Genomic DNA, 14,446 nt, shown 5'->3' with positions numbered 1-14,446 from the left:
GCCATCTTCTTGATTGGTTACATTGGCAGTTTGATATAGTTTGATGATATATAGTCTTGTAAGAAATGCAGGTGGTCATGTACTACCACCAAGCTTTAAGTTTTAAGTTCAGTTCTTAGTATTTTGAGTTAGTTTGTTAGAGTCAAGTTTTTTCAGTCATGTCAGTTTGCATTGAGTCAGTTTGAGTCAAGTTTCAGTCAATAAATTGAGTCATGTTGGTTTGTCGGAATAATGGACTCCATAGCCCAATGGACGAAGGCACTGTCTGCTCACCCAAAGATCTGCAGTTCTTGGCACCTCCAAGGAGCTACCATCCCCCATTGGAGCCAATGTTAGTGTCAGTCTTTGCAGCCTTCCTCCAGTGATCAAACATGCTCTTACAAAGTGATTTTAAGGTGTCAAGGTCAAATTTTATCATTTCAGTGAGTCTTCAAGTAAAATTTGGTCACTAGGCATTAGGTCTAGGGTTTGCTTTCACTCCTTTCAAAGTTGTCCAGATGTCGGTCCATGTCACCATTCAGCTGAGTGTACCATCATTCAGATGGTAGTCATTATCATGTCAAGTTCCACTGGGTAATTTTACACCTTATTCATGCTTCAGTTGCGCCTAGGTAAGGTCATTTCCCTCTCCTAGGGTTTTGAAGGCAATTTCTCTTGGACAGTCAAATCATCGACAAAACTTGTATCCTGATGTTCATACACCTTCCCCTATCCTTAAAGTACCTTATCAAACACTTCGCATCACTGAGATGCCCCAAACTCCTCATTTTCGCACAAACCCTAGTTTCTTGCTACAACCTGGCAATTTTCTAGGTTGGACCTATGTTTTGCCTTTTTGGACCCCTTCCCCTCACTCAATATTTGAAATTCCACTTTCCCCTACTTCTTAACATCCCTCCCTACTTCTAATAATTTTACCAAGAATTTAGAAGCCACTTATCCCCTTCATTTCACTTCATTTCGACAAATCTCTTGTTCCACACATTGGGATAGGTTTTACTCCAATGATGTTTCTAAGCAATAAAAGATGAATTTGGGAAACCTGAGAGAGGGTTTTGTCCAAAACATGCCAAGGAAGAAAAACCTCCTTTACGTTTTACACAGGTGTCATGGTTTTAGAGAAATGTCAAAAATACAATCGCCTCGGGAGAATTGATGCACCTCTGAAGTGACCTTGGGAAAATCAAGTTTTCTCCTAGCTTGGTTGGTCAAATGACTTGCTTGATGAATAAAATAATAACTAGACACAAATATATTTCCAATGAGCTATCATGCGCTCAATTTGAAGTTGAGGAAGGCATTCCAAAGTTGACTGCAATAGCACCCTGCCTTTAGGCAGCCTCATTTGGCACATTTTGACCAGTTTTGGGAAATTTGATTTTATGATAGGGCAAATAAACTCCCAATTGAAAAATTCCAGTTGGGTTGGAAAGTAGACTCAAATACCTTTCCAAAGAGCTATCCTGCGCCCAATTTGGACACCTATAAGGCCTCCAAAAGTCACTTGGAAAAGGGCGCGATGCACATAGAGAGCGTGGTGCACTGGGAGAAAATTTCCAGTGTAAATTTACACTAGCGCAGTGCACATGGGAGGTGCGGCGCATAGAGCTGCCAAGGCTGATTTTGCTCAGAATTTGCAACCAATTGCCTTCAATTTCTTGAATTTTCTAGGTGGGGTCAATCTCTCAGTGTTTCATCCATTTTTATGTTAGTATGATGATAGTTCATGGCGGCTTATGGTTGCACAAAAACTCTTAAACCCTACCACCTAAAGTCATCAAAGCAAATGTTGTTAGGGTTACAAACTCATTGTGTTGGTGCCAAGGTTCTTCCTCCATTTTCATTTTTCCTTCTTGCCCTCATTCCCTTCTTCCCTATGCCACTTTTTCCATTTCTCCCTAACCTAAAATGCTACTAAAATCCTATTCCCTATCCCCTCCTCACATTTGTCAAAGGTAAAACCCAAAACCTAGCCCATATAAATTTCCCTAACACCCCAAACCCTACCCTATAAAATACCCAAACCCTCCTACATATCCCTAAACAAAATTTCCCCCCATAACCCCTATTCCCATCATATTATTCCCCTTCCTAACACTCCCTTTTTGCATTGTTCCCCTTGGTGGCAAATCTCACAACAACACCTAGTTTCATAACATCATCAAAGGGCAGTCCAAGCACAGTACACATACAGCAGTCATGGAATTACATCATTCATCATAGCATGAGATATGTGGTCGTTCTCATCAATATGAGTGCCATGAGACCACTGCTATGCCTGTATCCATCACCTATTAGAGAGGCAGTAGGCACTTGTTTGCAGCAGCAAAGCGAGTGTTATCTCCACCCGGGGTGGAAGGGGCCTCGCTTCCTACATCGAAAACACAAGTTCAAGACAAGGAAAAGAAGCCCATGTATGACGAGGGGCCATCAGGTGAATAGGAGGCCGATTTCAACCTCATTCAGGATGATGATGCAGATGTGGAGAGCGCCTGACTTAGGATGACTACTCAGGAGCAGAACACAGAGATCCAAGACTTGTCACTCAATGTGGAGAGGGCCAAATGGATCATCAAGTATTTGGAGCAAAGAAACAAGTAGCTTTAGGATTAGCATGAGATCATGGAGCTGCAAAACATCCGTGAGAATCGACAAGCTGCCCAACAAAGGAGGATTGAGCTCACTACCTTGGAGCAAGAGATCAACAATGACTGTGAGTCCTGGCTAGAGTGGATTAACATGCACTTGGAGAGGCTGTTGGACAAGGCTAACAAGGACCATGCCTTACTGAGACACATGGATTTCCATTACAGGGCACGAAACATGAGTGCAAGGGCCCGGATAAAGAGCTTGAAGGCAAAATTGAGTAAAGCAACAAAAGAGGCAAAAGAGGCAAAAGAGAAAGATCGGCTTCGAATCTTGGCTGAAGCTTCCTTGGCACAGCATAGCACTTCATAGAGGACCTCCAGCCCAAATTTCAAGAAATTTGGGGAAATGTTGGTCACATGACAAATTTTTGGGCAAAACACAGGTTTTCTCTCCCTGTGCGCGGCGCTACAAATTGGAGCTCCAAATGAAGAATGGTTTACATTTTTGGATTTAGCATGAAAAATCACGACTACTTGTGCTTGGACAAGAAATTTGGGCAATATCTGAGTCTCCAGGAGGCCAAAAACACCCAAAAAATGGCCTCTCTTCCCCTATTTTAACACATATGAAGCAGTCTTGGGAGAATGAAGATTTGGAGGGGCAAATGAGCACCAAATTCAGAAATTCTAGTTGGGTTAGAAATTAGATAGGACAGACTTTCCAACAAGCACACTTGGGCACATTTTGGACACCTGCAAGTGCCTCAAATCAGGCTCCAAAGTAGCGCGGCGCACAGAGAAAATGTCGTGGCGCACACAGGAAAAATTGCCAAATTTGCTTCCATTTTACGAAATTTCGATTCATGACTTCTCCAAGTGGGTCCGCTCATCTACATTTCGGTTTTTTGGCACCTAAGGTGGCATTTAAAGTATTTTCTCTCCAAATTGGCTTCTATCCAAGTGGCGAAAGAAGGCAAATGGTCACCCAAGCCATTTGTCATGTTTGTAACGCTGCACCTGTAGCTGATGGTTGGCTCTTCACCTCCATTTTGTAATGATTTGAGTAACTCCCCAACCCTTGGGCGTTCTATCTCTTCATGGCACATTCTATATATTGTATGTAAACCATTTGCAAAGGGTTGGTTGGCTTGTAACTTCTGGGAGACTGTGGGAAAGAAACTCTGCTTCTTCACTGTATATTTTTGACAGAGAATTAATGAAAGGCAGTGGCTTTGTTTCATGAGATTCATGTGGTTGTGAGTGTAGCAAATGTGTCTCTTATGTTTTCATATGTATTTTGTTATGTTTCATAATTCAATTCATGTTCATTTCCAGTGAAATTTTCTGAGTTAGATAAGGTAGAATTCAATTTTATTGCTCTGCCTATGAGAAAATTTCATGTTCAATGTTTTTCTTCTGTTGAAAAGGATTCATGTTCCTATGCCCTTTTCACTCTCTTAAGCAATCTCTCCATTCCGCGTTATTTCGAACTAAATTGCTACACTTTCTGCCTGTCTTGCCTCACGAAGTAATCTATGCCTTTGTATTAAATTCTCTGTTCTTTGCTGACCGTTGGTCCCATACCATCCCAGAAGCTCGGTCATTCATAAAAATTGTTTCTTGTATCCATATTCACTTACTAGCCTAAGATCAATATTCCACGGTAAGTCATCTCAGACCATTTTTGCTTATCTATTCACTGAGTGTGACTCGGAGAGAGCGCTCTCCTGCTCTGGTAGGGCTAGCTACCAGACTAAGCGTGGTTTGTGGTTACCCTGAATTTTTCCTTCCTTCAGCCTAGGGTAGATTTAGGTGCTAACAGAACCAACGTGTATACGCACCTTCACCACAGTGAACCAGTGTACAGATCTACAAATACTTACTTATAACTTCGCTACACTTCCAGACTTCAGAAAGACCTAGATCACGACATTTAAAGAATAATATAGGTGTACATAATCAGATCTAGCCCAACCAATATCAGATCATTCAATTATAAGTCATTTTTATCTCATGAACCTAATCCAATGTTGAATTCAAGGTGCTCAAAGTATTTCAAATCTAATCAAAAACATAGTCCCTGCAACATAAAATATACTTCAAATAGAATTATTCCTTAGAAACCCATATACTTGCACACTTGGCCTTATGATCTTCTCCTCCCTATATAGCTTTAGGTCCTTTGTCAATACCTTGGACCAAAACCACTTAGGACCAACACCTTAGACCAAATACCTAGGGTCAATACTTTGGACCAAATACCGTGGACCCAAAATACCTTGGACCAAATACCTCAGACCAAAACCTTGGTTTTCCAACATGTATGCTCTGCTCCTTCTGTGGGAGTACGTGTATAAGTATATGCTCTTTTTTTTTATGTGGACCAGTGTGCATACGCTGTTTTGACTGAGTGGACCTCTGTATACTTCCTAAACTGCTTTACATCAACCTTTTCCTTTACCTTATTTATTCTAATCAATAGACCTTAGTTCCATTTTCCTGTTCTTCTGTACCACTGCCCTGTTACCTCTGAATATACCTGTTGTACTGTGAGTTGCCTTTTACCAGAACTGAATTGACCTGTGAGTGAGTTGCCATCAAGGACAACACTTGTATCATAATTCCAACACTAATTTGGTACCCTTATTTTGGTATACATATCCTCTTTGCCATGCATTTTATGGTGACATGGAGAAATAAAAAACGTAGTGTATTAAAGTGTTTTCTTTTCTGCATATTCTCTTTTCTTTCTCCTTTATGTGATTTCAACAAATAAAAAAGAAAGAGAAACAAATTATTTTTTGAGTAGGATAATTAATATATAACCCTATTGTAACATATCTCGATAACCTCGTATGAAAATGTATAGAGTTGGAATTTTTTTACACAATTTACCCATAGGTAAATATCCAAATTACTATTCCATATTCCTCATTAACCATTAGATAGAATCTTCATCATTACATAGAGTAACTTTAGCAAAGGAATAATAAATTACATAACCATTAACAACCATTGTTGTAGCATATTAACATAAACTTTCTGATGTAACCTTGCATCAATTCCATGATTCTTTTAACTCAGTTAGTTAATCATATTCTTAATAATATAAACGTCACATCATGCAAGGAATCAATATCATAAAAATGACACAATAGGAAACCACATCATTAGACACTGATATACCCTGGAAACCCCGTAGGGTGAAAACCATCAAACATTTAATTTTATTATTAAATGCTCATGAGGGTGTTCACCCCTCACTCAATGGTTATAAGGGAGTCCATCCCTTGACCATTGTCATAAAATATTACAAATAATATCATCTCAAAAACAACAACTTGTTATATAAGATATTGCAATCATCATGACATCATTTACCCACAAACCCTTGAGCATTGTGTCTTTAGGACCTGATTATTTCCATTAGTGAATTATCCTGCAGTCAACATTCCTTCAATCTGCATAGACCACTAACTTATTTCCTACCATAATGGTAACTTAATCCATCTTTATATGTCGCGGTCTTTTCCTGCAACTGCTATTTTCAACAACCTTTGATATCATGATTAAATCAAGTATTAATCAAACCAATTCATAAATATATAGTAGTGACACTTCACCATCTATTCATGTACATTCATGAAATGCAAACAAAATATCACGACATGCTTCCTTTAACAAAACTGCATATGCATTAGTTATAAGTGTATAACCATCAATGCATTTCTATAAACAAATATCACATTAACTAATATTACCCTCACATAAGCACACATTCTTGCAAGACAAATCACTAAAACTGTCTAGATATTCCTTTAAAGGAAACTAACACATTAGTTATGATCTTAGTGCATGTAAATTACATAGACTTTATTAAAAGAACTAATCCTTCAACTATTAATTTTTTTGCATGCAAATACGTATGAAAGGTAACACAATGAATGTTGTTTGTTGTTCGTATGCATGAAAATGCATATACTTTCCAAAAGAATTTTCCCAAAAGAATGCTTAACACAATAGAGCATGCAAACATGTTTCCTTTTTAAGGAAATCTAGCACAATAGGGAATGCAAAAACATGTTTTCTTTTCCATAAAACTAATGCAATATAGCATACCAACATTACCCATCTATATATATATATATATATATATATATATATATATATATATCTATATATATATATATATATATATATATAGATATATATATATATATATATATATATATATATATATATATATATAGCTATATATATATATATATATATATATATATATATATATAGATATATATATATATATATATATATTGTTGGCATTGATGTTGTCATGGTTTGTTTGGTTGACATTGATGCCAACCTGGTAGCAAGGTGTCAGAGGTTGCATTGATGTTATGATGAGGTTATAGTTGATGAGTGTTGCCGTGAGTGATGGTTTCCATTTTTTTCAACCTGGACTTGGTTTGGAGGTGGTATGCATATTTTTGATTGCTTGATATTTGGTCTCTATGGTTTTTATGGCAGATGTTTATGTTGCAGTGCTTGGATAGCTTTGTTTGTTGGTTTGTCAACTAGGTCCCCATGTAGATTATGCTTGTGTTGAGATGACCTTTGATTATTGGATGATGCTTGTAGTGTTTCCTTTGAGATGTTCTTGATGCTCCTGAGTTATGGATTGAAATTTTGATGATGTCTAAAGGTGTTGAAGAGGTTGTCATGATCCTATCTACATTTGAGCTTCATGTTTGATGCCACTTGATATAGTTTATGTTCTCATGAGTTGGTTATTTCACTTATGATGACTACATCATGTATGAGCTCTTTAAGAGGTTGCAAAGATGTCTTTGAGGCTTTTCATGGCTTGGACAAGCTTTACAGATGCCAGAGATGTTGAGAAACAAGTTGGAGGTAGTTTTGAGTTGAAGATATTGTGCTTTTCCTTCATCCTCTTCCTAGTCGCATGGAAGGAAGGTCATCAGAGCAGTTTTAGGCTCCATTCGCATGGAGAGCAGCCTATGGGAGTGACTAGGGATCCCAGTAGCATGAAGGACAGTGTTAAGGGAGTGACTGGGCTTGTAAGTGAAGTTTCTCTAGATTTCTCGCGCTCCTCAGATGATTTAATTGATTTTTATGATGTATCTTGTTCAGGAATTTTCATTAAAGGTTCAAATTGACTAAATCAACATGATGGAATGTAATTTGAAGTGTGAATTCTTTTAATGGACTAAGTAGTGGATTTAGTGGCAAAATTTGTTTAAAACAAGTAGCAGATCGACCATTGTGAGCGAGTGAACAGAGCAGATCTTTGGGAAGAGAGCAGAGGGCAAACTATTACAACATAGAATGTTACAGAGGTTGAATTTATTGAGAAGTGCACACATAGACATTATCTTCTAAGATTAGAGAGTGAGGAGAATGTTGGAGAGGTCAGCCATGATTTCAGAGAAGCATAATATGTTTTTCTGAGTGTGATGAAGTTTGTAGAAGCTTGTAGCAGAGGATATTCAGAGGAAAAATATTCATATGATTGTAGTTGTTGCAGTAGAGTTTTCAGTGCATATTTAGAGTGATGAATCTTTCTATGGTGATGCTAACATGCTCATGGTTGCAGGATCAATGGTGAATTGCATGACAAAATTATTTGTGATTGCATAATAACATTTTATGTGCATGGTTGTAGTATTGCTTCTATGATTGGCTCATAAATTGTTTGGATGAGTTGTGTTTGATAGATTACTAATGGAGTTGCATTGATAATATGTTTTGTAGAAGGTTGGAGGTCATTATTGTTGCATAATTCTTTCTTATATTGTATGTTGCGAAATTGTATGAAGGAGGTGTTATGTGTTGAATTGATTTCTTGTGAGATCCAAAGCTTACATATGCTACTAATTTTTTGAGAGATTGTATGTTGTTGATGTATTGGAGGTTGTGTTGATGTTTTGAGCTTATCAAAGAGAGAAAGTTGTTATTGTCTTGTGCAGGGGTCCAATTTGAAACATTGTGAAATGTGGCCCTATTGATCAATAGATCGAGATAGCTTGGTGAATAAGGGATGGGTGTTCCTTGCCTATGGGTGTAGGTAGCTTCAGTAGAGGAAGTAGCATTCTCATAGTCTAATGGTTGTTGGGTGAGGATTTTAGGGGATAGGAGTCTCCAGTGGATGGGTGTTCACTTAGTCAATGTCATATGAGAAACTTCCTTGTTGGACATAGCTAGCTATGATTATGTAAATGATTTGTTTGATTAATAAAATTAGAAGAAGCCGCAAAGGGTGGTTTTTTCCCTAGAGGGAGGTTTTCCACCAGAGATCCTTGTGTCCTTTGTGCATGTGATTGTTTTGATTATGTTATGGCTTTCATATGATGATCATGTTATTTGTTGGTTAATCTAGTAATGGTATTTTGTATGAATGTGTTACAATAAATTGAAAAGAAATACAAAATTTAAAGAAACATAGTCACTACTGATTCACACCCCCCCCATCGGTAATGAACACATTTCCAACATACATTCTAAGGAAACCAACACATTGCTATAGTTTTTGGGCATGTAAATTCATCTTCTTTCCCAAAGAATATTTTCCAATGTAGACTAACACAACATGCTATCATTTCCCACACACAAATTTATATTCTTTCCAAATGAAAGCTAATACAATCTTGCATGCATATACATGATATTATTCCAAAAGAAACTAACATAATAGTTATAATAGCATAAAAGTAATCACATATAATTTTTTCTAAAGAAATATAGCTCAATAGTTCTTCTATCCATGTGAAGAACATATCTCTATAACTCAATGACTATTCTTTGTGCATGCAAGAGCTTATCATAATAGCCCTTCTTTAATGTACGCAACACATATTCCTTTCTCTAGAATTCTACCATCATTAGCTATTATTTTCATGTAAACAAATACATACTTCATTTTCAAAAGGAAGTTAATATAACCTTGTTTTTCTATCTTTCTACATGCAAGTTTCTCATGCTTCCCTTTTCAAGAAATTACCATAGATAACCATCTTTTATGCATAAAACCCAAGCAAAAATAACAAGGTTAACTTAACCTTTTATGCACCTAAATCAAGAAATTAACACAATTCATCTAGCCAGGAAATATTTTCAAGAGATTATTCTTTTCAAGAAAATTAACAGGATAACTTTCTTTATCTAAACACAGAAACATATTTTCTATATAACAATGACCACTTTTTTGTACATTCAACATGTGTTGTTTTTCTAACAAAATGACCCTTCAATGCACATAATACTTTTAAGAAACAAGCATGCATTCTTGTTCTTGTATGAAGAAGGTTCATATGCATATTTTAATAAAACAATCTTTTTTTTCATCAATTCATGCACAACAATCCTGTGCAAGTCGTTTGGCACTCAAAACTCACAGTATTTAAATAAACAACATGGGTAGTATATGCATACATATTCATGAAAACCCTTCCAAGAAAATTAATCTACTTAACTTTTCTCTTTTCCAATAATCTGATAATGTATGCAAAGACATTTCACTTTCAAATCTAATACAATGATGCATGCAATTAATATTTTCTTTTCAAGAATTAACATAGAAATTTATTTCAAGAATTATGATATAATGGATATTATTATTGTGCACATATTCCTATTAAGAGTTTATAGGAATCATGCTAATATCTCCAAGGAAATTAATAATATAATTTTCTCTCATAATTTCGTGGAAATATTTTCTTTCATGAAATAACTTGTTTTTTTCCTCTTTCATAAGAAAACTTTACATACATTTTTTTCATGAAAAATATCATGATTTCTTTAATCTTTCTGTGTGCAGGTGAATGTGTTTTCTTTCCAAGAAAACAACATCCCTAAGTTATCTTTTACTGTGCAATTTTCTTTCAGTAAAGTAATATGATTTCTTTCTCTTTTACGATGCAACTTTCTTTCAAGAAAGTAATATGATTTCTTTATCTTTCACCATGGAAAGTTCACATGCATTCTTTATGAAAAGTAGTATGACTTCTTAAATCTTTTTGTATGTAGGATTCACGTGCATTCTCTTTTCAAGAGAAACAACATCCATGTTGTTAGTGTCCTATGTTATAGTAGTCAAAGCCAAGTTTAGTCTTTTTTATTATTTTGGTCAATTTGTAAAGTGTTGTTATGATCTCATTGAGATCAAGTCTTAGTGTCAATAGGATATACTAAAGTTTGAGTGGTAAATAAAAATCAAGTTGTTAAAGTCTTAAAAGGTCTAGTTTTAATAAGTCTAGGGTAATGTGTTATCCAAATCATGAGTGAAGATAATAGTGGGTCTTTTTTTCTCATCATTGGGACAAGCTAGTGGTGTCTTTTCAAGTCAATTGCAAAGTCACATCAAATACTTCATCATATCATTATCAATAGAAGTTGTTGTTGCACTTCTCATTTGTGCTACGCTTTCACAGTTGTTATGGTTTCTTGCATCTTAATGAACTATGGGTTCTATAAGTTTATTTTTCTAGTTAATTTTGTGTTTAACACCTCAAAAATCATCTCAAAATGTTCAAGAGGGCACTCAGCTAGTAGGTTTCACATCTATTTCTTCACAATTGCGCTTTCTTGTTGCGTTACTGTCAAAAGAATATAAAATATCAAGAAAATCAATGATTTTTCACCTATATTCTTAAGTAGAGTTTTAAAGAGGGTTCATGAGGTTTTAAAAATCATCTAAAAACTATTTTTCTCGGTTAGAGATTTCAACACTTGGTCAAAACTACGCAAATAAAATTCTTTACACTTTGTTCTTGTGCTTTTTCTATAGGTGGTGATTTTCAATAAGGGAGGTTTAAAATTTGGAAAAAAATTTCTAATAGGTATTTGATGATTCAAGGGTTTTCTCCCACCTGTTTGACACATTTATAAGTACGGGATATGGTTAGAAGTATGAAAATGATGAACTTGTTGTGTTTTGGTTGTAGGGGATTTGTTGCGTTTTCTTACTATTTTAGCAATTAAGTTCAAAATATTTTTTTGACTAAATGGAGATGAATATTGAAAAACAAAAAGAGGTTTGTTTCCAAAATGATCAAAATTTGAAAGAAAAAAAAAAAACCTCCTTCATTTTTGTAACAAGTGTCATATATTGGAATATTAAAATGAATATTTACAACCTAGTTTTTAGATTTCATCATTTCCTGTTTTAGTCATGATTTTTTGGCATGGATTACGAGGAGATGGAGAATATTTTTCAAACACTGAGAGAGGTTTTTCTAAAGAACAATATCATCTACAAAAACCTCTCTCTTGTTTTACACAGGTGTTACATTTTGGGAATTACATGTGTCACTTTGAGACTCATTTTTCACAATTTCGCCAAGCCAGATTTGTTGATAGAGTTCTAGAATTTTTTGAAATTCGACTTGGTGGACCTCCAACTTGGAATAATTGACTCCAAATTAATTTGGATGATGAATTTTGAAGATTTTTCTACCAAATCCCATGATTTTCTCTTCATTTAGCATATTTTTGGTTAGTAAAAAAAAAAACCCTAGATAGTAGGATATGGGCAGATTTTCCAAATATTTTATTCCTAAAGCATTGTAACCTCTTCCTATCTTTGGGAAAAGGATGGATTTCGACTTACTTAGTCTAGGGATGAGATAATTGTATATATTTCATGAATTTTAGTGTGAAAAGGGTTGGTTCGTCAGGGTTTGATAGATAATACATTAAGCATTGTACATTTTCAATAAAAAGTTTCAGTGAATGATGAAGGTTGAAGTCTACTTGTTCAGGGATTCATGTGTCAGTATTTTATGGTGATGTTTAACTCCTATTTTTGTTTCATTATATTATGTTATTTATATGCTTAAATGTCATGTCTTCAATGTTTATTTAAGCAAAGTTTATTTCAGAATTCACTTTTAAGTGGTATGTTATGGCTAACTGAACATTTTAGTGTTTTTCTTCCATTGTAATATCTAAAATTAATCCTCAGCTAGATGCTTTAGGTTTTATCAATTCCACTACTCCTCTGCTCACCTCTCTACAAAAAAAATTGAAAAATACACCATAAGGATTGTTTACCTTTCCCATGTCTAAAGATTTTGCATTTTCCCAACCTATCACTGAAAATCATTAGCTCGATATGACGCCATGCCCAATGGATTTTCCATCTTCCCTGCCATCAATCTGTTGAACCTATTTCTCTCTTATCTCAATACCTAGCCTAAAAACTAATACAATTAGTCATCTAAGTGATTGAATATTCATATAGAGAGATCCCTCTCTAGAGATGGAAGGGCTAGGATCCAATTTTAAAGTGGTTTGTGGTTACCTTTAGGCTTATCTCTACAACCTAAAGGAATTATGAAGTGCTAACATAGTGGCACCGTTGTCGGGGAGTGAAAGGTTCCATCATTCCTGAGAAAGAACCAAGAAGTTTTAGATCTAATTACTGACGGTGAATAGTGATCTGACACAAGAAGGTTGTGCATTATTCACCTGACAAATCCATTTCCAAACAGTCTAGATTTCATAATATCTATGGCGACTCCACTATCCAAGGAATTCAGAGCATGATTTCATATCTGGTTGCCTAGCCAATTGAGATGACAAGGTATGTTAAATTATTGTTTCTATTGAAAGTTTTAAGGATACTGGAACAATTTTAATGATGATAAAATTGATGAAGTTTTTCAAGTTTTTTTTCTATTTATTTAAAGTCTTGTAAATGCAACTCAGAAGCTAAGATCAAATTTTTAAAAACATTTGTTCAAAATCTTGTGAAATATATTGAGGTTTTAGAGGCCCAAATACAATCACAAAATTTCTAAGATCGGAGTGAGTCCTGTAAAAACCTTATTCATCTAAAACGAAAGGAGGTGGTGTTACCCTTTGATATTGAGATTGTAGAATGTTTTGTTTTGAGGAATGGGTTTAATGACTCCTAGCTGAAACCATATGTTGGAAAAGGGAGCACATATGAACTGTCCAACCATGATAATCAAAATGTAGAACGCCTTGAGGATCAATAATAAAACTATGACATCCATGCCTTTTATGATCCTATATATATATATATATATATATATATATATATATATATATATATATATATATATATATATATGGATATGGAAGAAATTTTCAGCATCAATTTTCTGTTATGCTTTCACTGTGAGGATCAAACATATTATCAGTTGCATTTTCTCTTATATTGTTGGTTTTGATTATGTTCAAGAATGGTCAAAAAGCCATATTATCTTAGCAGTTACTTGAATTTCTTCACTGGAATTTTTGTATGACATGACTTCAGCAATTCTTTAGCATGTTAGAGTAGGAAATGGTGTGCCAATAAGCTCAGCATTTTTAGAATGTTTTTCAGTAGTTTCAAGTTTCAGTTTGCAACATTTACAGTGCTAGTGTATAGTTCAGTTTGGATTTCAATTTTGGTTCCCAGGCTTGTAGAGCAGGAACATGTTGCAGGATTAGGACCAACCTAATGGATCAGGCTACTAGTCTACAATGTTCTTTCTCACCTCATAGGGAGGATTCTATCCCCATTGGAACCAATGTAAGTGTCATGTGTTATAGTAGTCAAAGCCAAGCTTAGTATTTTTTAGTATTTTGGTCAATTTGTAAATTGTTGCTATGATCTCGTTGAGATCAAGTCTTAGTGTCAATAGGATATACTGAAGTTTGAGCGGTAAATAAATATCAAGTTTTGAAAGTCTTAAAAGGTCTGGTTTTAATAATTCTAGGGTAATGTGTTATCAAAATCATGTTGGAATAAGGAACTACTGAGATGGGGGTGAATCAGTAATCCTAAGATTATTAAAAATATTTACTGAATATGTTTTTAGTTCTTTCCTATA

Source organism: Pinus tabuliformis, chromosome 1_2 (genome assembly GCF_031772625.1).
Source record: "Pinus tabuliformis cultivar Carrire ecotype Pingquan chromosome 1_2, CPIR1, whole genome shotgun sequence".
NCBI classification, from domain to species: domain Eukaryota; kingdom Viridiplantae; phylum Streptophyta; class Pinopsida; order Pinales; family Pinaceae; genus Pinus; species Pinus tabuliformis.
This window is presented reverse-complemented; position numbering follows the sequence as displayed.